The sequence below is a fragment of the Stenella coeruleoalba genome, assembly GCF_951394435.1.
Source record: "Stenella coeruleoalba genome assembly, chromosome: 17".
In the NCBI taxonomy this organism is placed as follows: Eukaryota; Metazoa; Chordata; class Mammalia; order Artiodactyla; family Delphinidae; genus Stenella; species Stenella coeruleoalba.
This window is the reverse complement of record NC_137163.1, coordinates 63,360,723-63,388,143: the sequence shown is the minus strand read 5'-3', so window position 1 is coordinate 63,388,143 and position 27,421 is coordinate 63,360,723. Positions and strand designations below refer to the sequence as shown.

General features: G+C 45.2%; 1 protein-coding gene across 18 annotated transcripts in view; it reads right to left on the bottom strand.

The window, feature by feature from the left end:
- STAU2 (staufen double-stranded RNA binding protein 2) overlaps window positions 1-27,421 on the bottom strand; it is a 305,285-nt gene that overhangs the window by 3,238 nt on the left and 274,626 nt on the right. The window lies entirely within an intron of this gene.

The following is a 27,421-nucleotide window of genomic DNA, read 5'->3' as shown; positions in this document are numbered from 1 at the left end:
TGGGGCCCTGGGAAGGCAGGCCTGGCCGCGGCAGAGCCTCCTGTGGTGTGGATATGCCGGGGATGCGGGGTGCATGCGGATGCGTGGGATGCTGAAGGGTGTTGACAGGCTGGTGGAGCCTCGCTGAATAGCTGGGAGGCACCAAAAAATGTGATGCTGATAAGATCTGCATAAGTTGTTGACACTCTAGTGCGCGGTCCAAATTGTTATTTCTTTGAATAAGAATTTGGTTCTTCTTCCCCTCCCCAAACCCCACCACTTCTCAGGTCAATTAGAAGAGCTTTGTTGTGTCTGAGATAGGTGTGAGCGGCCAAAGTTGTTTGCATCTTGGAGATCCTGCTGGGTCACACTTTGGTCATCTGTATCTTCTCAACTGCCTCTGACAAACAGCTAACTCTGCCAGTTGCTCAAACTTTTATCTGCCAGGGGCCCCTTTTGGGTAGCTGAGTGCATGATCGCTTCTACATCTCTTTATGTGAAATATATCTTTTTGTTTTTTCAGTTAATAGGCTTTATTTTTTTTAGGGCAGTTTTAAGTTTGCAGAAAAAATGGAGCAGGGAGAGTTCCCATATACCCTCTCCCACTCCACCCTCTACACTGTTTCCCCTGTTATGAACATCCTGCATTCCTGAGGTACATTTGTTACAACCGATGAAATATCGATATATTATCATTAACTGAAGTCCAGAGTCTACAACTCTTGTGTTGTACATTCTATGGATTTTGACAAATGTATAATGTCACGTGTCCACCATTACGGTATCATATGGAATAATTTTATTGCCCTAAAAATCCACTGTGCTTCAGCTGTTCACCCCTCCTCCCTTTCCCCCCAATCCCTGGCAACCCCTAGTAATTTTTTTTTTTAATCTCTATAGTTTTGTCTTTTTCGAAATTCATACAGCTGGAATCACACAGTATGTAGCACTTTCAGACTGGCTTCCTTCACTAAGCAATATGCATTTAAAGTTCCTCTCTCCTCTATGTCTTTTCATCTCATCTCTTTTTCACTGCTGAATATACTCCATTGTGTGGATGTGCCACAGTTTCTTTATCCTTTTATACCTATTGAGGGACATCCTGGTTGCTTCCAGTTTTTGGCGATTATGAATAAAACTGCTATCAACATCTGTGTGCAGATTTTTGTGTAATATTTGTAATATTTTTCCTCTCTTTTCTCTCTGTCATTCTATCTTTTAAATCTCAACCCCTATATTCAACCAAAAAGGAAAAATATATCCTTTCCTTTTTTTTTTAGGCTACTTCTTCCTTTCAGATCTCTAAGCTGGTCTCCCCATTTCAGACGTGCTAATTTGAATTCTCACTCACGCCTGCAGCCCCAGCCTGGGTGGGCAGGGGGAGGCCGTGCTTGGGCTCTCTGTTTCATCATTACCTCTTTGAACCTGGAGTCCTGTGGGGATGTCAGTGCCCTACCCCACTACCCCTGATCTTGGTACAGGCTCCTACTATACGGCAGCTGGTGGAGGCTGTAGTGGCAGGTAAGCGCTAACATTGGTTGCGTAGGAGCAATGTGGCCATCTCACTGGGCACTGTTATTGGTTGAATATTCATATGTCAAAGTCCTAAACCCCCATACTCAGAATATGGCCTTATTTGGAAATAGGGTGACTGCTGATGTAATTAAGATGAGGTCATGCTAGATTAGGGCGTGGCCTGATCCATTATGACCAATGTCCTTATAAAAAGGGGAAATTCAGAAACAGAAACCCACACAGGGAGAACACCGTGTGAAGAAGGCGGCGGAGATTGGAGTGACGCAACAGACATCAAGGAATGCCAAAGACTGCCAGCAAACCACCAGAAACTAGGAGAGAGGCATGGAACAGATTCCTCCCTCATAGCCCTCGGAAGGCACCAACCCTGCCAACACTTTGATCTTGGACTTCTAACTTCCAGATCTGTGAAGCAATAAATTCCTGCTGAATTTATTGTTGGTGGTCCTTTGTTATGGAGGCCCTAGCAAATGAACACAGGTACATCATTATTCCTCTTTAAGGATAGTAGAACCTCTTTCTCCTCTCTCTGATGTTTCCTTATATTATCTTTTGATTATAAAAATCCTTTTTCATTACAGAAAAATCATAATAGGTAGGCAAGCAAAAAGAATGTGAAAATATTCACAGTCTTACCCACCACTCACAACTTGGTGTACATCTTTCCATATCCTTTTCTATCCCCTCCCCATATGTACACTCTCTAACCTGGGTCATATCCTAACACTGTTTTAGAACCTGCTCTTGTCATGGAACATGAGCAGTTTTCCACCTCAACAGAAACATTTCAGCAGCATCATTTTGCAGGACTGCACAGTATCTCACAGACTTTATGTGCCTTTCTGTATTTAGCCAATCCCTAGTGTTGGACATGGAGGCCACACCCACTTTTTAAGCTGTTATTAACACTGCACTAAGCTTCTTAATGGTTAAAAATCTTTGAGTACGTTCTCAATAATTTCCTTGTGATAAATTCCTAGAAACTGAATTTCTGGGCCAAAGGGTGTGCACATTTGTAAAGATCTGATATAAACTTCCCCTGCCCTCAGGGGGGTTGTACCCAGCAGGACTCCGAGGAACATCTGCTTCTCTAGGTGCTTTTGTAATCACCTCTCAGAACCACTTTGTGGATCACTGGAGCGAACCCGTTTTGTCATTTTACAGCCCCACTTTATTTTTCATTTGTCCATCCCTTCCATTTACCTCATTCCCTAGACTTGGCTTTGAGTGAAGTTTGGCTGCTTTCAAAAGTTAAATTCACCCTCAAAAGACGCAGATTTGGACAAGTTTCCGCCTAAAAGAAAGTAATTCTCAGAGATATTTGATTCTTATTAAATTCAATTAGATGACCTCTGAGGTCCTTTCAAGTCCTGAAACGCTGAGGGAGCTGGGCAGCCTTCCCGGGTGACTCTGCTGAGAATGGTCCCGTGGGTGTGCACATCCTTGTGGGCTCGTCACGTGAACCTGAGCTCTGCAGTCCCGCCTTCTGTGTGCGTGCACGGAGGTAGGAGCCCGGCCTGCTCGCTACCAACCTGTTAAGACCAGTCCGAGGCGGACCTCTCCAGATAGCCCAGCTTCGTGGGGTGGGCGAATGAACAGAGAGTTCTTTGTATATGCAACAATTTTGAACAAATGAACAACTATTTTGTTCTGATCCGTTAATATGTGAATTATTGGTAGGAATGCTGATTTTTATCAATTTCTTCCCAAATGGATTATTATAGAGGGCTATTTCAGTGCCTTCTATAATAGTCTCTCTGCAATGTGGTTGGTACTGCTGAATGAGACTTTTGAGAGCTCCAGGGCTTCTTGGTCCTGTTTTATTCCCAATAAGGCCAAAACGGCAACCAAAACGAAATCGTTTTTTGAAAATCACTTATAGGCTAATTGTAGCCCAGTTCCACTAGCTGCTTTGGAAATACTTGTTGCCTGAATACCAGGAACCAAATGTCTTACTTCACCGAGTCCAGGACCCAGTGACACCTGTTCGCATCCACCCAAAAAGAGATGCACATATGAGATGAAGGCGAGGTCTCAGGGAGCAGGTTGGGTGTTTCAGCTCTTGCAAAATCTCCTGGATGATTTAATCAATGTGACAGGCAGGTGCCCAAGCACTGTCAAGATGATTGTCATTTGCTCCAAGAATGTCCTACCAGCTGGAATGGTGGAGCACTCTTTCACTCGATGCCATGAAGGATTTTCAGAATTCTTGTGTGACTGCTTCCCTCCAAAGGTATGTTTAAAAGCTTCCAAATAACATTCCCTTAACTGTCTTCAGCCTTCATTACTGTCTGATGAGATAATTCAGCCCACATCTTATTGATAACCCTGAATACAATCGCTTATAAATCTGAGAGGACTTCTTTCTACCTTATAAAAGTCAATGAAGACACTTTATCTTCTCTGTACTGCCATTTCATGAGCATCCCTCTGCCACAGCCATGAGACCGGGTCCCTTACCTGCGTGACCTCAGGTGTTACCACAGCCCTGCAAGGTAGGTCCTTCCCATGAGGAATTCAGCAACCTACTCGAGGTCACACGGCTAGTAAGTGGCAGAGCAGAGAGAGATGTGAACCCAGCCCACATCCTTGGTCACATCACTTTATTTCCTTCGAACATACAAACTGCTCAGCACAACTCCTTTCAATATCATTATTTCAAAACTACTCCTATAACCTCCTCTATACTCACTCTATTGATTATTTCCCATGATAATGAATTGAGGTAAGCTCAGGAAATGATCTCCATTTTCTAGAGAAGGGCTTTATTACCTTGTGGGCAATCACACAGTTTCCAGTCTCCAGCTTTTTTGGGGTCCCTGGGTTGACTTCTGAGACCTCATTTGGCACTCCCATAACACTCGCAGTTTGGTTAAAACTAAATTGCTATAGCAATTATTTCACCACTTAGAATGACCCAAAGGCCACAATTCCTTGCCTTCCCTCCCGTCGTTCTCAGAAGAGTTCATCTGTCACCTTCCTGTGGTGGCTGGGAGGAGGGAGAAACGAGGTGCAGTGTCTGCCTGGGATTGTGGGGTGGAGGCTATCCAGTGAGAGGAGGTGTTGGGACTGCAAAGGTGAAACGGAGAGACAAAGAGGGCTCGGCTGTGCTTTAGAGGGAGAGATAAGCCAAACGGTTCAGGAAAGTCGAGATGGGCAGGGACTGCCAACCAGGCCCTGCTCTGACAGGTACTAACACAGCCCTGGCCCCACTGCTTCCTCCCAGCTCCTCATGAGCTCCATGAGGAACCGGGCTCTCCTTCCACTCCCAACCCCACTCATCACCCACTACTTCCCCTGAAAGGACACTTTAGCGAGTAAGAAAGCCCATGGAGTGAGATGGGTTTGCTTCGCCCTCTACAGCAAAACGCCCGCAACAATAGGATAATGCAGCAACCCCCAAAATAGCCACATAACACTTAGCATGACCCAAATATCGGTCTTTTCAAAGAACAACATACAACGGAGTAGCATTTCGAACAAAAACTGAAATTGAACAGTCCACAAAAATGTTTTACTGTGTTCGTCCAAATCTGTCCAGAAGATGGTAAACAAAATTCTTATGTTTAAACTACCTGAGCTGAATAAATTGTTACTTGCTAGAGGCCAGTTGCTTTACAAAACATTAAGAACATGTTATAAATATGTGATGTAATATTAAAGGACACTTTGGAGTGAGCGAAAAATCAAATAGCCTTCATTTGGGGAGACATAGTTGAAGTCCGATTAGAAGCAAGTTCATACACACACAAACACACACACACACACACACACACACACACACACACACACACACTGGAATATTACTCAGCCATAAAAATGAATGGAATAATGCCATTTGCAGCAACGTGGATGGACCTAGAGATGATCATACTAAGTGAAGTAAGTCAGAAAGAGAAAGACAAATACCATATGATATCACTTATATGTGGAATCTAAAAAAAATGATACAAATGAACTTATTTACAAAACAGAAACAGACTCACAGACACAGGAAACAAATTTACGGTTACAAAAGGGGACAGTGTGTGGTGTTGGGGGGAGATGAATCAGGAGTCTGGGATTAACATAGACACACTACATAAAATAGGTAAATAACAAGGACCTACTGCATAGCCCAGGGAACTGTACTCAATAACCTATAATGGAAAAGAATCTGAAAAAGAATATATATATACATATATGTATGTATAACTGAATCACTTTGCTGTACACTTGAAACGAACATAACATTGTAAATTAACTATACTTAAATAAAACGTTTTTAAAAAGAAGCAATTTCTACCTTGTCCATTACTGAGATGGTAAAGAGATAAAAGATGTTCAGCTCCTGCTGCCTGCAGGTCACCCTCTCAGCACGGACAATTTGCCATGTGATAAATGTAAACTAACCTTGGGGAGTCGTGGGGAGGAGGTAAATCTGGGTTCCTTAATGAACAACATCCTGAATGATGCTTAAACCCAAGTTGTATAACTTCCCACACACTGTGGATTCGAGAATTTCAAAGATACACTAACATAAGTACCCAGAACCCTCCATATGGCTTTGACCATAAACAAACAGACAACTATATGATTTCATTTCCAAGGTCAGAAAATGTTTTCCTAGCAAATCAAAACAAACTCACTCAGCATCCTTTTGTATGTTACCACAGTCTACCAACTGGAATCTTAAACTTTAGCTTTATGATAATTTATATGTTCCGGGACTTATTTTTTTTAAGGTGTATCCAGGGCAATAGATGTAGCTTTGTTTGAAAGGAGAAAAATTTTAAAGTGTTTTAAAGAAGTGGATGACATTTCCTTTTCTTATTCCTGTCTTTTCAGCTCAACACTTGTATCCATTTGTGTGTGTGTTTCCCTTAGAGGAGGGCATCTGCATAGATACATAGAAATATTTTTGTCGCCAAAAGATTTTACAACTGTTTTGGGAATAAAGCCCCACAGGTTCTAAAACAGATGTCGCTGCCTTTTCGTGTATCGCTTGTTTTGTGCGTAGTTATAGCAAATGCCAGAAACATGATGCCAATAAGATACTTTCCATGCCTGTTTGTTGGTCTTGGTTCACACGTGTGTGTGTGTGTGTGTGTGTGTGTGTGTGTGTGTGTGTGTGTGTATGTGTCCACAGGATGGGGGTGAGCCTTTCCAGCCATTTCTGTAATTTCTAACTTTTCTCTTGTCGATCAGCAAACTGTGTTGAAACCAGTGCCTGTTCTTCTTGCTTCCTTCTGCAGGGACTAAAGAGTTTGTAATGACAACACAGCAGTGTTAAGTCATTCTCTGAGAGACAACAATGGTTCATTAGCAAAATGTGAATTTTAACTCATCCCCTCATGACATGCAGTTCTTTTCGGAGTCTTTGAACAGGATGCCCAATGGATCCTTTTATTTCTTTTTTTTCCATTTCACACTTTTCCCACCGATTTCACATCCTGAATCCCAGGAACAGACAGGCTGTTCCCATTAAAGTCAATGGTAACCATACATGTCCGAATGTGGCCTTCATTTTGAAGTAAGCGCTCAAGGTTTGTTTTGTTTTGCCTTTTCCCCCTAAAGTGCTTGTTCATATGGAACTCTTCCTGGGAGCAGGTCTAACTGCTGGATTCATTTCAGAACACACGCATTGGACATATATGCAGCTCATTAAATCAGTCTCCTTTAATGAGAAAATGATAGGAAATGCAAACATCTTCATTTGCAGCTGAGGACTCCCCTCACTTCTCTTCCCAACAATCTTTGAGACCGACTCTCCGTGAAGTCATTTAAAAATGACTGGAGGGCTTCCCTGGTGGCGCAGTGGTTGAGAGTCCGCCTGCCGATGCAGGGAACACGGGTTCGTGCCCCGGTCCGGGAAGATCCCACATGCCGCGGAGCGGCTGGGCCCGTGAGCCATGGCCGCTGAGCCTGCGCGTCCGGAGCCTGTGCTCCGCAGCGGGAGAGGCCACAGCAGTGAGAGGCCCGCGTACCGCAAAAAAAAAAAAAAAAAAAGACTGAAAAACCAGAAGGTCTTTTCTTCAGTAGGCTTGATGTCTTATTGCCCAAAGAATGTGAATTTTAACGTTTCTAAGTTATCATTTTCTTACTTTGAATGGTCTATAACAAAATGCCAAGTCTCTCTTTATATAAAATAAAAGAAACCCCAAAGAGAAAATCGTATTTCTAAATTTTTATCACATTATGATAGGAGCCTCAGTCTATTACTTTTCAGATGAATCAGTGGTAAGACTTTAAAAATAAAATAAAAAGTTGATTATACTGAGCTTTAATTAAACCGTTGGCTGCCCTGCTTTCTAACAATTTCATTATAGTCCGCACTTTCATGTATGCTTACACAATCCTCTTGGTTCAGGTAATTTCCACAAAATTGGTACCTTATAAAAAAAGCTCTTACTGTTGGAACAAAGGGATGTCAGTTAAGGTGATGGCTACTCATTGTGTTAAAAAAAAAAAAAAAAAAGAGGTGTGGGTGGTCGGGAGGCTAAGGCGTGCCTTGGACAGTCTCCTAAGGCAAAGAATAGGAATCTTGGCTCCAGAATTTGGGGAATTAGTACAAAATTGGGCACTTAAACTATAGACTTAGCCATCACCTTTATTTCAGCAATGAGGCGCTTACTGTTGGGTAATCCACGTAGTCGCCAGCCTTGACAATAATACAGAGTTGGATGTGAAGCAGGATTAACTGTGCTAAGGCATGTTTTCAGTGTTTAGGACAAACTTGAGTAGCGACATCCATGCTGCCATGGCTTCCTCCAATCACGCTGTTTCTGTTTTACCAATAGCATTCCTTTTAAATGTGTGTGTTGTCTTTCATTTAATTATTTTTGCTTCAACAAAAATCCCCCTTGGTAACAGTGTCTACCGAAACATGGTGTTGGGCACAAAGGCAAGTGTCCGTCTCTCTCTGAACTTGGCAGGATAATCACCCACAAAGGTGTCCTACCCCCCAGAATCTGAATATGGCAAAAGTGATTTTGCAGATGGGACTGAGGTATGAACACTGAGATGGAGAGGTTATCTTGGATGATGCACGTGGATCCAATCGAACCACATGACTCCTTAAAACCACAGAACCTCTCCTGGCTTTAGACGTGGCCGGGAAAACATGCTCAACAAAATGCAACGTTGTTAGTTTTGAAGATGGAGGAAGTCAAGGAAGGTGTGTGGCCTCTATAAGCTGGAAAAGGCAAGGAGACCAGTTCAGCCCTAGGGCCCCCAAAAGGAACTGCCGACACCTTGATTTCAGCTCAGTGAGACTCCTGTCTGACTTCTGACCTACAGAGCTCGAAGACGACAAACACGTTTGCGTTGGGCTAAGCCACTCAGCCTGTTCATTTGTTACAGCAGCAAGAGAAAACTAATACACTCTTCCAGTCATCTGGACAAGGAAGTGAACGGGCATGGCATCTGGAGTCTGTCGGGCCTAGATTAAAATGTCAGCTCCACTGCGGACCAGCCGGGTGTCTTTATGCAAGTGACTGTATGTCTCAGAGCCTCGTCTTCCTCATCCGTAAACTGGAAACTACAACACCTACCATGTCGAATTGTTTGAGAGGTTAATGCCTGGGCTATAGTGGTGTTTTATCAATGAAGGCCTTTAGTATACAACTTTCTCTGTTGAGCCCAACATTTAGTCATAAAATCCTTTATGCTCTCTGTCTCCATGTTAATTTATGTCCAGTTTCCTATATATTTCTATCAACTTTTTCCAGCACATTGCTCATCTGTCTCTCTTCTAAGAGAACCCTATCATTATGCCGCCCCCTTCATCAACAGCATTAATAACTCCCAGCCCCAGAATAACATCCTATATTCTTGGCCTGGCATTCAGGGCCCTCCATCAGCTGACACCATTCTACCCCACAACCTCACTTGCTGCAGTTTCATTAGTGTGTTTTCTAGGGTGTGATTTTCCCCAAACAGCAGACCAGTCACCAGCCTCAGGAACACCTGGCAGGTGTCAGTGCTATCAACAAGCTCCCTGGCCTATTGGCCTAAAGACACACCAGTATTTCAGAAGCCCTGCCTGCATGGATCTTCCGCCCTGGTCAGATTGATCTACCTCCTGTCTGGGAAGACGTCGGGGCTTTCTACCTCCACGCCTTTGTTCCTGCAGGCTTTCTGACTTCTTAGCGTGGTGGATTCCCAGCCTGTGTCCCACCTGTGAATTTCTGACAGCCCCGGCCATTTACCTCCCTGAACTGTGAGTCAACTTCAACGTGTTTACATCCCGTCTCCCAGGTCGTTGGTCTGTTGGGGCCATTTTCCTGTTTGAAATCGTCACAGTGTGTTTACAGGACATCTTCAAGGAATACTCTCTGATGGATTCTCCTTCGGCTTCCATGTGAAGCTCACCCAGACAGGCAAGTGCTTGCAGACACGTTTCTTCTTCCTGTTTTCTCTTTATTCTCCTATTCATCTTGCCCTCCCTTGCTTTCCTCCCCCTGCAGGGCCTCCTCCAAAACTTCTCTCCACGGAGGTTCTTTCTCCTCCCCGTCTGCACCCCTCCACCCCTACCCGCAGGCTCTGCGGCCAGGGCACCATGGGATAGACCATCCCACGGAAGCAGGGCTGGGTTGCAGCTCTCCGTGTGAGAGAAGGTTCTCCTTCCCCACAACTTGCCTCCAAAGAATACAGAGGATAGTTACTGTCTTTTCCAAACGTCAATCATGGGCTGAAACCAGCGCTCAAAGCTCAGCCTTCCTGGGGTCCTGTGAGGCTACAGAGAAAGTGCCTGGGAAACCCTCCCTGGGAGGACCCCACAAAGGGGGCTTTGCCTGAGACCCTCGAGATGGGGACATCCTGAAACAGAGGACCAGAGGGGAGCCTCCTCCGCCCAAGGAGGCCTGGCTCTACGGGGCAATCGTGGCCGAATTCTGCCTCGGCAGCCCTCCCCTCTGCTGCCCCGAAGGTTCATTTGGGATTTCTTGGTCCTTTGAGATTCTCCTCCGAAGAGAATGAGAAACATTCCCGCTGAGCATGGGCACACACTGCTCTGTCTCTTCAGGAATTTCATTTGGGTTTGAGTATGTGATTGATAAAAACTTACATTATAGTTGTTTCACAATTTTTACTGCCCTTAATGTATTCTTGGATTGCCTGGTGGGGAAGGATGGGTGGGAACAGAGAATGATGGTCAAACAATATAACGTATAAAGTTCTGTTTAATTCTGAACGTTTGGCTGTATTGCAATAGAGTCGTAGGTGGTAAAGGCAGGTGGCCTGCGGGCCTTGTTGATTCTCTCAATGGGTGAGGCACGCAGAAGTCTGACTTTCTCTTGGGGCATTTGGTGGCCATCCTAGTGGTCAGACTGCAGGAGGGAGGGGCCGGAATAGACCTTCACCTCCATCCCAAATGCCTCCTTAGCCTCCTACTGATACCTGATTAAGGTCCAAGCATGCACAAAAGTACAAAGAATAGTACACTGGACGCTCACAGGCTTATCATTCAGATCAAGAATTATCAGGATTTTACCAATCTTGTTTCATGTATCTTCATGTTTTTCCTGTAGTATTCCAAATCACATATCAGGTAAAGATACATGCCATCATCAGACCTAACAAAGTTAACAGTATATCCTTTCTATCATGTAAATACCCAGGTCATGTTAAATTTTCCCTGATGGTCCCAGTAATGTCCATTAAAGTTGGTTTTCAAATCTATATCCCATCAGTTTACGAGTTGTATTTGATTGACCTTTTAAGACCTAGGAGTCCTGTGGCAGCAGAGTAATGCCTCTCAAAGATGTCTGAGCCCTAATCCCAGAGACCTGTGAATGTTACTTTATCAGGGACTTTGCAGATGGGATAAACTGAGGGTCTGGAGATGGGATGATTAGTCTGGATTTCCCGGTGAGTCCAATCTGATCCAATGAGTCCTCAAAATTAGAGAACCCCTCCCAGCATTGGTCAGAGAGAGACATGATGACGGAAGAGGGGTCAGGGGTCAGAGGCATGTGACGTTATTGGCTTTGAATGTGGAGGAAGGGGCCAGGAACCAAGGAATGCAGGAAGCTTACAGAAGCTGGAAAAAGCAAGGAAACATTCTCCCCGAGCCTCCAGAGAGGAGCACAGCCCTGCTGGCACCTGGATTTCAGCCCTGTGAGACCGTGGCTGACTTCTGATGACAGAACTGTCAGATAATAAACTTGTGTTGTTCTAAAGCACCATTTCTTTAACAGGGGGACTGAAGCCACACGGAGGTGTAAACTCTGACACCAGGTTCTTTCCCGAGAGAGACCAGGCTGGTGTCGGGCCCGAAAAGGAGGCCCAAGGGCCTGCCTGAGACGTCGGGGGAAAGGGGAGGCTGGGGGCCTGAGAAGTGGGACCGGCTGAGCTGCAGGCCTAATCAGGCCAGAACCGAAGAGCTCCCCACCCCTCTCAAAGTGGGCTTCACCCTAAGATCAAGGCACCTAAACCCTTCTAGGACCTCCCTCTGCCCTCGGGGGTCCAGGCACCTTCGCTCCTGCGCTGTGCCCGCCGCCTCCTTTCTGTTCCTTGACTGTGACAAGCTCGCCCCCATCTCAGGGACTCATGCTGGCCGGTCCCTCAAGCCACCCCCTCCTCAAGACCAGCTGCTTGTCAGCCTTCAGATCTCAGGCCAGGGAGGCCTCCTTGACCGCTCCAAAAACTCACATAACTGTGCTCATTATCCTTATAACGCTTGCCACTGCCTGTGATTATTTCCTAGAGGGAGGGGTCCGGTCTGTCTGAGTCACGACTGGGTACCGTCCTTCATTCCACAAAGAGTCACTGGGAACCGGGCGCCGCACTGGGCACCAGGAAACTAAGCTCCGCGGACACACTCCCTGCCTGTTCGTGGCGTGCCTCCCAGCAGGAAGGAAAGCGTGCAGACCACGCCAGGCTAGCGGATGATGCTGTAGAGACGGCACATACAACGGCAGCTCGAGAAGGGCGCCCAGGGCTCCCCGGAGAAACCTGTGTCACAGAGAGGGCACATTTGGGGTGAGACTTAGGGTGAGAAAGCCTTCCTCACGGAGGCGAACAGGGAGAGTGGAGCGATGCTGGCAGGGGGAGCTGCTCTTGCCAAGGGGCTGGAGCTGGGAGGGAAGGAGGGGTTGGGGACACGATCGGGTTTCAAGCTGTGGTGTAGAAAAGGGAGGCGCCGCCTTCTGGGAAAGCCTGAACCAAGCCCAACGGGCGGAAGCCACAGGCGGAGAGATTTGGTCTCAGAACAGGAAGGAACCTTGTGTCCGCGGAGCGCAAGCTGGACTCTGAGGAAGGACCGGGTGGCGCCCATTGCCAGGCCGGCTGTCAGGTAGGAGGCCGTGCCCGGAGCAGGTGGCCGTGAGGTCCCTCGTGTCTCAGGCTCTCTGATGCTCTGAGTCAGGACAAGGCCACGCAGGGGAAGAACACCGGCACATCTGCGGGGTGGGAAGGGTTGTTGGAGAGGTGACGTGTAGAGCTGTGTCACCTGCGATGAGTGTGGTTTGCAGGGGAAAGCTGAGTCTTCCTTGATAGGGGTAAAAATTGGACCTGAGCTTCACGATGGGTCACGTGAGAAAGTGTCTTTCCCTTGCCGTTCCTCAGCATCTCCATTTAGAAGACTGAGTCGGTAAAAACATCCTATTACAGGGATTAACTGATGGAATGTCCTGGAGGTGTCTGCCACATACCGTCCTATGTGGTAAATGTTTTTGTTTTTTTAATATCTTACTTTTTAAAATTTATTTATTTTTGGCTGCGTTGGGTCTTTGTTGCTGCACGCGGGCTTTCTCTAGTTGCGGCGAGCGGGGGCTACCCTTCGTCATGGTGCGCAGGCTTCTCATTGCGGTGGCTTCTCTTGTTGCAGAGCACGGGCTCTAGGCGCGTGGGCTTCAGTAGTTGTGGCATGCAGGCTCAGTAGTTGTGGCACGTGGGCTCATTAGTTGTGGCTCACGGGCTCTAGAGTGCAGGCTCAGTAGTTGTGGCGCACGGGCTTAGTTGCTCCGCGGCATGTGGGATTTTCCCGGACCAGGGCTCGAACCCATGTCTCCTGCATTGGCAGGTGGATTCTTAACCACTGAACCACCAGGGAAGCCCCTGTGGTAAATGTTTAACAACTGACCTTCTGGGGGTAAAAATCCCTAACTGGCACCATCTCCAGCTCCCTGCTTACTGCTCGGAGGCAGGGCAGCAACGTGGTGAAGAGCCTGGCTTACCGACTGGCTCCACCACCTCTCAGCCACAGGACTCTGGGCAGGTAAATATCTCAACTCTTTTTTTTTTTTTAATTTTATTTATTTTTCTATTTATTTTATTTTTTTTATTTTTGGCTGTGTTGGGTCTTCGTTTCTGTGTGAGGGCTTTCTCTAGTTGCGGCGAGCGGGGGCCACTCTTCATCGCGGTGCGAGGGCCTCTCACTATCGCTGCCTCTCTTGTCGCGGAGCACAGATTCCAGACGCGCAGGCTCAGTAGTTGTGGCTCACGGTCCTAGTTGCTCCGCGGCATGTGGGATCCTCCCAGACCAGGGCTCAAACCCGTGTCCCCTGCACTGGCAGGCAGACTCTCAACCACTGCGCCACCAGGGAAGCCCAATCTCAACTCTTAAATGGCATTCCGTGCTCATGACACTCGCTTTGTTCTAAGAACGTTCCATTGCTAACTCATTTATCTTCACAGTCACCACAAGGAGTCTTGACTCTCATCCCCAGTTTAAGAGGACAGGGGGACAGAGATGAAGGAATTTACGCAAGACCAACATGATTTGATCTTGATGGATCTGAAATTTGGACAAAGATGACCTGGCTCTGGAGCCAGATTCTTAACTACTATATTGTACCACCTGTCAACCCAGTGATAGGAGGCACCACCATTCGGGCACTCAAGAAACGGCACGAGCCAGACCAAGGCGTGCAGCCCTGTGAGAGCGAGGGTCTGGGTGCAGACTCTGAGGATGTGGGGCTCCCTATTTGATCATCCCCTTACTTCCTCTTATGCTCTCCTGAGCTGTGGTCTTTGGGGGCCTGAAGGGCGGTGGGGGTGAGAATTGAGAAGGAGCAAAGCTGGCAGCAAAGGCGGCTGGACTTCGTCTGGGAAGGAGGGTGAGTGGCGACCCCGGCTGGACTCAGAGCGGGCAGGACTGACCTCACCAGGGGGACCATTTAGGCGGGGGGCCCAGATTTGGAGCTGGGTTAATTCAGGATGACTGTCAAGGCTGGAACCCAGATAGGATGGCACCAGATACTCACTGGGCTAACCAGAACCTAAATGAAAGTACGTTAATCAGCAACTTGGTGTGTTTTCCTAATATTAAAGGGCAACATTTCCCTCGGTTTCCAGGATCTCCAGTCCGCTTGCTTTTTCTCTTACGTCACCAGGCACCACTTCTCAGTCTTCTGCTGGCTTTTCCTTCGTCTTGATCCTTAAGTCCATCCTTGGACCTCTTATCTTCTCTCTGGATAGCCTCTCCCTAGATGATTTCATTGAGGCCTATGGCTTAAATCCCTTATAAATGCTGATGGCCCCAAATTCCCATCTTCAGCCTAGCCGTCTGCCCTACAGTTCGCACACACAGCCGCCTGGCGGGTTTCTCCACTTAGGGGTCTAAAAAGCATTGCAAACCTGCCCAAATCCGAACTCTTGATTATCATCGTCAGTCATCACCTCTGGCAGGAAAGGGAACCCCCGTTCAACCAGTGGCTCAGGCAAAACCCCTAGGAATCAGCCTCACTTGCCTCCTTTCTCTCTCACCTCCCACATCTGACCTATTACCGAGTTCTGCCGGTTCTTCTTTGAAATGCAGCCAGAATCGAACTACTTCTTACCACCAGCTCTGCCCCAGCCTCACCCAAGCCACCACCACCTCCCAGCAAGACTCCTGATGTAGCTTCCTAACCTCTCTCCCTGTGTCTGTCTCTGCCCACCTAAAGCCCATCCTTCGAACATATCTGGAAAGACAGATGTGAAAGGTCAATGAGAACAGGTCACGACCCTGCTCAAAGCCCTCCAGGGGCTTCTAGTTGCTCTTAGAACGAAACCCCAATTTCTGACTTGGGCCCGAAGCCCTCCGTGACCTTCCCCATCCGCAGCTCAGTCTCATCAACCTCATTACCACACTCTTCCAAACCACGGAGCTCCGGCCACACCAGCCCCTCTGCTCTTCCCAGGGAACCCTGAGTTCACTGCTGTTTCTAGGACCTTCACGTGCTTCTCCCTAGACCTGGGGCTCTTCTCGCAGGTCTCCACAGGGCTCTGTCCCTCACCTCAGCCATTTCTCTCCTCAACTGTCACCCCTTGAGACCAGGGGCCCTTCAGGGGCCACACACTCCACTCCCAGCCTGGCGTTCTCGCATCTCCTCACGCTGCCTAATTTTTAGTGCTTACTGGCCCTAAATTTTTATTTATCTATTTAACCATTTCCTTGTTTATTGTCCACGTCCCCATTAGAATGTAAGTTCCGTGAGGGCAGAGATTTGTCTGTTTTGTTCATTGCTAAATACTCAGCACCTAGAATAATAGGCACTCAATACTTATTAGCTGAATGACTGAACGAATGGTTAAAAACAGTGACCAAGTTCAAGAATATCTAGCCATCTCATATATACAGTATAGTTTTAATAATTTTCAGAAGTTCCCTATGGAAATTAGGGAGTAGCTCATTTCCTCCATTTATTGAAACCCAGAAGTAAGCATTCATTTGACGTTTAAAGACTGATTATTCAGCTGAAGTGAGTAGCTGTTACATGTTGGTCTTTCAAATGCAGAGAATTAAGTAGCGTGATAGGTCTCCAGTGTGGATATTCTCACACATTGTAAACTTATTTTATGCCAATTACATCATTGCAACTTTGGAAGAAACGTTATTGGAATTAACTTTAGTTTTTTTCTAGAAAGTCTTCCTTTTTTTAAGCTAAATGTAGTCATTGTAAAGTTCAAGAAGTAAATTTTATCTTCTTTTTCTAGGTACCACTGAAAGAAAAGCACATCACTAATATCACACTTGGTTTGGTAATTTTTAGAAACTCCATTAAAAGTAATTGTTAAAGTTTATAATTAAATAAGCATCTCAAAGGAAAAACTAGTATCCTGGTTTCCTAAAAACATCTTCATTAAGACAATATAATCAAACAAAGAGATTTACTTCGTGTTTAAATAATTATATCACAAATGGTCCCCTTCCCCCCACCTCCACCCCCAAATGAGAAGTACTTTAGTATACTTTTGGGGATATGGTTTCGGTCTGCCAAATACTTAAGCACAAAATTCTCCTAAGTTGTTTCAAGAAACTGCTAGTACTCTAAGAGGGTTGACATTCTAATATATCCAAACACAGGTTTGTTTGTTTTTTTCCTAATTGTTTGGCTGCAGATGAAGATGTAAGGTTATAAGTATAAGAATTTATGCAGTGATCAGTGATGGAATCCTAATCCACCTTAAACTGTCAGCGTGACAACTGGCAGTTCCCAATGTGTATTAAGAGACAGCGATTTTTTCTTTTGCCTGAGGGTACATTCCCTTTCAAAAGCAGAATATTTTTCTTCTCTTGCTTTCTAAAGATATCATGTTAAACTCCATTCTTAATGGTTAATCTTTTAAGGAGGCAAGATGAATTGGAGAGAAAATGTGAGAGATTTATAAATTTGGGGAAAATGCAACATGAGGCATTCCAATAAGCAATTTCAAATCAAAACCTTAACTTGGGCAAGGGACATTATATCAACCAACAGCATTCTTTAGAAATGCCTGACATTCAGTTGGATAGAATTATATATTGAAATAGCTTGTAGGCATATTGGGGATGTTTTCCCTCAAGCATCTGGTAGTATCAAAGCCCAGGAGGAAGAGTAGGTCACCGAGCCAGAATTTAAAAGCTGCCTTTTGGATAAATATGTGGAAAGGATAGGAATTAAGTTATCAAAAGGCTAGAAGAATTTGCTGAAAGGGAGGAGGGTGCTAAAAGCAATAAGCTATTTGGAATTCAATAGCACGCAACTTTAGGGCCTTGCAGAGCTAGTATTGTTAGCCAAATAAGGGTAAAGTGATGTTTCAAAAGAGGAAAATTAATGAATAAGTACAAACATAAAAAGCAACAAGGCAATACCCTGATCTGTGAAAGTAAGAAGTACTTAGAGAATCTCAGAGGCAATGTGGGATAAGTGGGAAATCAGGTACCTCTTCTGTGAAGCCTCCTCTATATTTGGAAAATAGTGACCGGTGATTTCTGTGCCCTGTATTAGTCAAGGTAAACTAACTGCTAAAACAGTCACCCCAGAGACTCAGTGGTCATGGAAAGACTAATTGGGTATTGCTGGGCAGTGGACCCTGGTCAATCAAGGTCCCACACCCCTTCCATCTTGTGACTCTGCCCTCCTCTAGGCTTGCATTATGGTCTTCTACATTCGGCCAGTGGAAGAGAAAAGAAAATGGAAGATAGTACATAGGAGGATTTTATGAAAGGGAACTCAAAGCCCTCATGCTCCAGAACCTAATGACATGACCATACCTAACTCCATGACTACAACCAACTCCAGGTTGGGTAAACTAAGTCTGGCTGTAAGCTGAGGAGAAGAGGAGGCAGGTGTGGTAATTAGCCTCAGTTAGTACTCACAAGTGGTACCATGTTATTGCACTCATTTGCTGAGGTATCTGCAAGCCTCTTCGTGCTAAAATGGTAAGTGCCTAGAATAGGGCAGGGTTGGCTGTTATTTGTTTTGTAGCTATAGCACCAACACTGGCATGGAATTAACACTCAACTTGTAGTCAGGGGACGTGTGCTGCCTGGTTCAAAAAGCCCAGCAGGGTGACCTGGAGATGTTAAGACTGGCTGTCTATACGCAAATATTGCCAAGAAATGCCCAGATTTTTCTCCCTTTCTCAAGATGGCCTCTCTGTGAAGATATTTCCAGAGGGCAAAGGGACCACATGCCAACAGTGGGCAAGGGGCACTTACTTTGTTAATTCTCATTGTGTCTTCATGCAAGAAGCCTTCCCAGGGTCTCTGCACCTCTTAGGAGGTTCTTCAGTGGGGGAGGGAGAGGTTGGGTTTCTGAATGACAAAGGATGGGGTAGAGAGTTTCTAGTGAACCCCAACCTTGGGAATAAAAACAGAAACAAAATCTTTATCAAGGGTAAACCAGACTTCCTTATCAACTGAGAATGAAGTCAGAAGTTATAGGTGAATAAGTAGGACTATAGAACTTAACCAATATCTAGAACCTTATTCTGTCTCCGCTTGGTTTCATACAAAGTGGTAACAGCTCCTGTGTGACTGACAGGGTACTAGTATCTAGAATATATAAGTAAAAAACAAACAATCTAATTAGAAGATGGGCAAAGGACATGAAGAGAAGGTTCACCAAAGAGGATTTACAAATGGCAAATAAACATGTGAAAAGATGCTCAACATTACTAGCCAATTACTAGCCATTACTAGCCAATAAGACTACGGTACCTATTAAAACAGCTAAAACAAACAGTAGTGACCACACCAAATGATGGAGAGGGTCCAGAGAAACTGGATCTCTTATACATTTGAGATGGGACTACAAAATGGGCCAGCCACTCTGGAAGATAGTTTTCCAGTTTTATAAAAAACTAAATATAAACTTACTATACAACCCAGCAAACATATTTTGGGGTATTTGTCCCAAAGAAGTGAAAATTTATGTCCACACAAAAACCTGTACACAAATGTTCATAGCAGTTTTATCTATAATAGTCCAAAATAGGAAACAATCAAAATATCCCACAATAGATGAACTATTAAACAAACTGTGGTAATCCATACCATGGAATACTACTCAGCAACATACCGGAATGAACTACTGGTACACACAACAGTTTGGACGGCTCTCAAGGGCATCGGGCTGAGTGAAAAAAGCCAATCCCAAAAGGTCACATACTATATGATTCCATGTATATAACACTCTTGAAATGACAAAAGTATAGAGACGGAGAACGGATCAGTGGTTGCCAAGGGTTAGTGATGGGGGTGGGAGGAGGAGTGGGTAGAAGGTGAGACCATAAAGGGACAGCACCAGGGAGATCTTTGTGGTGATGGAAGAGCTCCGTATCTTGATTGTGGTGGTGGTTACATGAATCTACATATGTGATAAACTGGCCATAGACCTACAATACACACATGTCACTAGCGTCGATGATATCTTGGTTTGGATATCGTATAGGTGAATAAAATAGAACCATTGGGGGAAACTGAGTAGTACCGAGTACACTGGACCTTTCTGTACTATCTTTGCAACTTCTTGTGAATCTCTACTTATTTCAAAACAAAAATTAAAGACAAAATTAGAACGGTGCTTTTTGTAAAACTAGTATTTTTAATTAAAAAATGAATAATTCTCATTGTAAAACTTTGAAAAATACTTAAATGTTAAGGAGAAGCCCCCCATATTGTTTTACCCTTCGATTAACTCCAAGCCCACACCCTGAAGTAGCCGCTAATTAACAGTTTGGTGTGCATTTTTCCAGGTATTTTATTTGATATATCCTTATATATATATATATATATATATGTGAACTCTTTGTTTTTTCCTCAAATGGAATCACTATGCTTCTTCTTCTGCAACTTGCTTTTTCATGTAGTAATAAGACACCTTGGACATCGTTTCATGTCACCAAAAACAACCCTATCTCATTCTTCTTAATAACAGCATAGAATTCTACTGTATGGCTGTGCTATAATTTATTTAATCAGCCCCTATACTAGACATTTCGATTGTTTCTAGCTCTTACAAATAATGCTGCAATGGATATTCCCTGTACGTACCTTTTGTGCAAATACATCTATAAGATAAATTTAAATTTCTGATATTGTCAAATTGCTTTCTGACGAAGTTGTAACAAGTTATGGGTAACCTCTACTTTAAAGAGAACAGGAAGTCAGGCTGAGTGGCCAGGGTCTGGAAGGGAGGTGATCACGGGAGCTGCCCCTGGTGGGGGAGGTGGGCCTCCTGAAATAACAGATCTGCCTCCCCCTCCATTCACGGGGAAGCCACATTTATTGGAAGTTAGCATCAGTTTCAGGTTTCCTCCCTCCTCCAGGTGGCTAGGGGACACTTCATCCCCATGTAGAAATGAAGTGGGAGGGTGTAGGGCTGGTCTTCCCTCTTAAGACTCACTGCGACATTCCCTTGAGCTGGATAGGGGACATCTAGCAGTGGGATTATCAGCCAACACCATCCCAACTTCTCGTCATCAAATTAGTTATTAAAAATTCAATCCCGGGCTTGCCTGGTGGCGCAGTGGTTGAGAGTCCGCCTGCCGATGCAGGGGACACGGGTTCGTGCCCCGGTCTGGGAAGATCCCACATGCCGCGGAGCGGCTGGGCCCGTGAGCCATGGCCGCTGAGCCTGCGCGTCCGGAGCCTGTGCTCCGCAACGGGAGAGGCCACAGCAGTGAGAGGCCCGCGTACCGCAAAAAAAAAAAAAAAAAAAAAAAAAAAAAAAAAATTCAATCTCCTCTTTAAAGCCATTGGACATCTCAGAGAACTTTCCAGTTAACACTGGCTTCTGGATTTAGAGGAATACATTTAAGGAATTCATTTATGATGTTAAAATGTTTCCTTTAATGAAGGCAACACTCATGGAACACTATGATCACTGTACAAACCAGTGAAAATGTCCTTTTTCCACGATTACTCTAAGGAAATACCCAGTTTGATCACCCACTCTCTCTAACACGAGCGTCTCCGGGCTCTTCACTGCCAGCTGACCACGTGAGCGTGGCAATATGGCTCCCGATGGCTTCACCACAATGGGCCTCTCCAAGTTTTAGCTTCTGCTTCTCCCCTTCTCCCAGTTATTTCCTTTTTTGTAGCTTCAACTTGCATGTAGCTTACCTACATGCATAATGTTCTTTCTTACCTCCCTGCCTTTCTCCTCTGCTGTCTCTGCTTAGAAACAAATGGGCTCCCCACCTGTCTTAGCCTAGCTGACTTTTACTCTCAGATCTAATGTAGACATCTTTCCTCCAGGAAACTGGCTGAGGGCTTTCACTGGGACCAAACGTCTGTTCTGGCAGACACCTAATACTTTCCACCTAATACTAGAATTGTCTATTTGTCTGTCTACCCCGGAAGGCTAGGAGCTCCTCAGAACTACAGGCATGTCTTCTTACCTGTGTTTTTACACCCAGTACCTAGCAGAGCGGGAGCTTAATGCGTGTCTGTGCAGCTCCACTGAATCATCCCCACAATGCACAGGAGTCTGACTTGAGGTGAGTAACTAAGGATGCCTTCTCTCTCCCCCTCAACCTGTATTTGTGTGAACACTGAGCCTGGGCTAACTTTTGGCCAAGGGCAACAGATGCGAGAAATCTGGAATCCTTGGCCGGCCTCCTCCTCTTATAGCAGAAGGGGTATTAGAATTAATATTTTTGTTGGTAAAACAAGTGGTACTCAAGATAAGTGGTATGTTTAAAATGATATGGGACCACCTCCCTTGCATTACTGAAGAATAAGGATTGGCAAGCCCAGCAGCCTGATTCCTTCTCGGTAGCCCTTGAGGTCTAGAGCTCCATTGTCCCCACCTCCTTCGGGGGTGTGGTCACCTGACCCACCTGTACGGTTAGCAGGTCTCGTTGACAGGACATTGATGTATCTGCTCTGTCTGAACCTGCTGGAGCACCTGAGGCCAGGGACAGGTTTCCCTGCATTTACTAGAACAGGCTGGCTAAAAACTTTTTGCCCCTGTTTATTAAAAAACACATTGTGGGGCTTCCCTGGTGGCACAGTGGTTGAGAGTCCGCCTGCCGATGCAGGGGACGCGGGTTCGTGCCCCGGTCCGGGAGGATCCCGCATGCCGCGGAGCGGCTGGGCCCGTGGGCCATGGCCGCTGAGCCTGCGCGTCCGGAGCCTGTGCTCTGCAACGGAAGAGGCCACAACAGTGAGAGGCCCGCGTACCGCAAAAAAATATATACATAAAAAATAAAAATAAAGCAATCATTAGACCAAATTCTCCAAACACACAATGTTTTTTCTTTTTTTTTTTTTGTGGTACGCGGGCCTCTCAGTGTTGTGGCCTCTCCCGTTGCGCAGCGCAGGCTCAGCAGCCATGGCTCACGGGCCCAGCCGCTCCGCGGCACGCGGGATCCTCCCGGACCGGAACACGAACCCACGTTCCCCTGCATCGGCAGGCGGACTCTCAACCACCGCGCCACCAGGGAAGCCCTGATAATTGAGTATTTTGATACTTGATTTCAATATAATTTTTTAAAAATCTTACGTATTTTTAGGGTTAGGATTAGCGAATATTCTTCTGTGCAAAGGTCCGCAGGTTTCACCAGACTGCCGTGGCTCAGAGGAGGTTGCAAACCCCTGCTTAACCAAGGCCGCGGATGACCTGAGCTGGAGTCCAAAGAGAGCAAACTAAACGCCCATTTTACCCTCTAATAATAGGACATTTGGGGACCAGGACTTCAGAAAACTGAAGCTGCTCCTGGGCAACTAGAAAGTTCAGGGCTTCAAAATGTAACACAGATCAAGACTAGAAAGGTGTTCCTTTGATGACAACTGTTCTGAGCTCTTCCTTTTCCTTTTGCGCACAAAGCACAAGTCTGAAAACGGAGAGACCGTTTGTAAAGCGCCGATCGTTGCCAGGTCACCTCTGCCTTCTGCCTTGGATGTGTTTATTTAAAAGCTACCAGTGTGCACCAGACCAGGGGGAGGTGACAGAGTGAGGGGTTTTGCTAAAATCACACCAGTAAGTGTGTGTTCGGTCTTTGCTCCAAGCTGACTAGAAGCTTCTGTTGTTCTGTACGGAGACACCACGGGGTGTGGTGGCCTGGGGACTCTATCACCACCCCGAGAGAGGACAGGAGGCAAGAAGGTGCCGGCTCATGCAGTTGCCCACCACCCTCTTGCTCCTCTGAAACGTCTGTGTACGACACGTCCAAACACCGGCACACAGGGTGTGCAGACCAGGCACAAGAGGAACCGTCTGTGAAAACGCCAAAAGGCCCAGTGGTCCATGTGCTGGTGTTACGTGCTGCCGGGCCAGGCACGCAGCTGCTGGGCATCTTGCTGCATGTCCCTCCCTAAGCAACTGGGTAAATGGAATCCTTCAACAGGACGCTCTCCTCCCCAGCCGCTCTCTCCTAATTCCAGGCTTTCTACTTTTGAGATGTTGTCTGTGTTCATCCCACTTGAACCTACAGCCGTCAGCCCCTTTAATAGGGGTGTCTATAAAGAGCTGCCCTAAAATATGCTTTTCCAGCGCACTTAATGTCTTTCCAATTAAATCCAGATGTGAAAAGCTGAAGGAACAGTTCTCAGGACTGAACAAGATGACATAAATCTTGCAGCTGACAGAGATCCCACTGAGCTCGGTTGGGGAAACTCACAGAGAACTTGTTTGGGGCCAGGAGAGCGGCTGGGTATAAAGACAGATGTGTACACTCGGATGCAAAAAACTATGTTAAGAGAGAGAAAACACTCTTCTAACCCAGTGCCTGCAAACAGGACTGGAGGCACGAAGCAGGTTGGTTGAACTCCCCTCCCACACTCCGCTACATCAAAGGAGGTGATTGAAAAGGCTTTGCTAGAAAAGAGACCAACCCAGCGATGCTTCCTGGTCCCCTTAATTGCTCTTCTCAGGGAGAGGAAGGTGGGCACTCCTGACAGACCTTTGCTGGAAGAGAACAAGGGATGTTTGTGCAGCTGAGAGTTTGGCTTTTATTTTTTTAATTATCAGGTTTTGTACACTTTCCAGAAAGTTCCTTTTAAAAATAGTATATTCTTCCTCCTCTTCTCCAGATGCTAGGAAGTACAGGTTCAACCCAAACCGTGTCTATTTCAAAGGGACACAAAACCCAGAGCTGGAGTTCAAGGAGTTTGGTGGCATGCTGCCCAAGGACCGAAGCCTTGGGTTTTCTCTTACCCTCCCGGTAATTTTGTTTTTAAAGCTTGGAACACAGATTCCCCTGGAGGATGGGCTGCTGCAGGATGCAGTGTGGAGAAGGGCAGGGCAGGCGGTGGAAACCAGCAGCCGGGTGCAGGGAATGAGCCCAGGCCAGAGCCGAGGCGGTCATGCTGACCGACAGGTGTCGGGTGAACAACCAGCTCCCCGCTGCATCCGGAAGGGTCGCTTTCTAGAGTTTCAGGAGCTCAGGACAGCAGTGTGGGCTTTTCCCCCTCAGGAGCCTCCCCAGTTATCCCCTGCTTCTCCTCTCACCCCTCTCCTGCCCCATCGTGGCAGCAGCTCTGCGACAGAGGACAGAGGGGCTGACACTTGCTCACGAGGCCCCCTGGCAGGGCTGTAAGGAACCCTCGGTCCCCTCAGCGGAGACTTCTCGCTTTTTCCTGCCGTGCCTCCCACGGAAAGCCCTGATGAGAGTGCATTTCATTGACAGTTTTATGACCCTGACCATCCCCCCTGTAACCGTATCTTTAAAATGGCTCCTTGTGTTCAGGTGGGTGAGAGCGGGGCTGTGCTCTTCTTTCTACTTCCTGCTGCTAAGACGTCTCTGCCTGAAACAGTGGGACTAAAGTATTAGAAAGTGAGTTCTGGATCACAGAGCTGAGCACATAACTTTGACCACTTTTATTTTCCATCTTGAGATAAAAGCCAAAACATGTTTTTTAAATTTATGTTTTACATCTTTTAGTTGGGTATTGTTTTTCTGAGCGAATTCGAAGTATTGTAAAGATGTCTTCAAAGATAGACAACTTCAGCTGGAAAGAAATGAATGCAAATTACAGTGTATCCCGGTGACATGCTAATTTATAGCACCGTAAAGGTACAGTTCAAAGCTCGAATGAGCCAGAAGGAAGTTGGTGGACTGATGGTTTGCAGTAAGAAAGGTTTAGAAACAATAAAATGTAACCAGGATTTTAGCTTGAAAATGAGCTAAAGGGTCCATTTGTTCCAAGTTACTGAGTTTTTAATTTAGATCTGCTGTTAAAACCTAATGCATTTTGTATCTGTGGTTAGTAAATGACTCTAACCCGGTGTCTTTAGGAAAAACTGCAAAAGAGCAGGAATAATTCTCAAAGATAAGACTCACAGCTGCAGGTTTCCTAGCAAAAATGTAATCTCTATATCTCACTTTTAAAATGAGATTACAAAGCACAAAAGCTTAAAAAAAAAAAAAGACACACCTGTGCTTTTCTTTTTTTTAGAGGTTAGCAATTATTGTAAAAGGGAAAGCACATTTCCATACAGGCCAAATTCACCTGTAATAACATATAAAATATTGTATATTCATGAACCATTGCTGGTAATTATTTGCCCCAAACACGTGAACCTGAACAAGAATGCAAAAGCTAACATTCGACATATAAATACGTATATAAACATGTATTCCCATGTCTTTGCTCACTATTCACGTCATTTACACTCTACATCTACGCTTAAGGTGGAAATGTATTCAGAAAACATATTCTGTAGATTCCAAGAGCTGTCTGGGAAAAACTGAGAGGCACTTCGCTACCCAAATCAAGCTGATGAAAATCGGCATAGGGGCTTGTCACAGCCTGAGTGCTTTGAGGCTGGAGTAGATCAACCAGTTTGAAACTGGATAGCTCTTTTGAGAAATCAGAAGGAGAAACGTTTTTTTTTTTCTTCTAAGAGGCAATGAATTCTTAGGATAGGTAGATTTTATTTTTCATTTTATACTAAAGAGAAATATAACCTCTGGTTTGGTAACACAAATAACATCTCTTTCTAAAAGACACAAAGCTATTCATTAGACATGTCTTTTTTTTTTTTTTTTTTAGGAAGACAAATGTCCTAGGTGTGGGTCAGAGCAGCCAAGCCACTCTCCCCATTGGGGTGCCTGTCCCCTGAACAGATGACTTGCCCCAGCGACCACTCTGTTCCAGAGGACACGGCTGCGTGCCTTCACTTGCGTGCACGTCTGCATGGCCAGAAAACAAATGGGCACTTTCACTGAACGCTGTCTTCCTTTTACTCAAGACCATCTGATTCTAAGTATGTTTCTTAGAAGAAAAAAAACAACCACCAGAATATTAGACTATTTAAAAAGGAGTTATCCTTAATAAATAAATTATCTATAAAATAGAGGTTATTAAATTTGCGAGCCGTAAAACAGGAATTCCGTTTGCCAGTCCAAATTAGCAGCTACAAATTCTGCACTTTAGGTTGCATGTTCGTTTTTAAAGTGCCACATATTCATAAAGTTGCTTTTTACTACACATGCCAAAACATTAAACAGTAACTATGATATAACACCCACTGGACAAATTTACAATTTGCAGAACCCTAAAGAATAATATTTCATCTTGGATTAGCTGGTTGCCTATTTCATTTGCAGATTTGAGCTAATTAAAAAAATACTAAGTGGCTCTACCTTCAACCCACATACTTACTTATACTTTTTTTTTTTAACCCATTTCACCCCCTGCCTCCCTGCCCCCGACTGCCATCACCCCCCAACTGCCGCCCCTGCTTCTGGCAACCACCAATCTCTTCTATCTATGAGTTTGGTTTTTTCTTTTTATTTCACACATACTGAGATCATACAGTGTATATCTTTCTCTGATTTATTTCACTTAGCAAATGCTCTCAAGTTCCATTGATGTGGCCACCAATGGCAGGCTCTCCTTTTTTATGGCTGAATAATATTCATATATATATATATATATATATATATACATACATACACACACCACATTTTCTCCATCCATTTGTCTATTAATGGACACTTAGGCTGTTTCTATGTCTTGGCTGTTGTAAATCATGCTGCAACGAACATGGAAGGGCATATATCTTTTCCGTTTTTGTTTTCTTTAGATAAATACCCAGGAGTGAAATTGCTGGATCATATGATAGTTCTATTTTTAATTTTTTGAGAAACCTCTATACTGTTTTCCACAGTGGTTGCACCAGTTTACATTCCCACCCATAGTATACAAGGATTCCCTTTTCTTCTTATAATCCTTATGCTATCTACGTATGCTTCTTGATAATGGCACCATAAAAATGGATTTAAA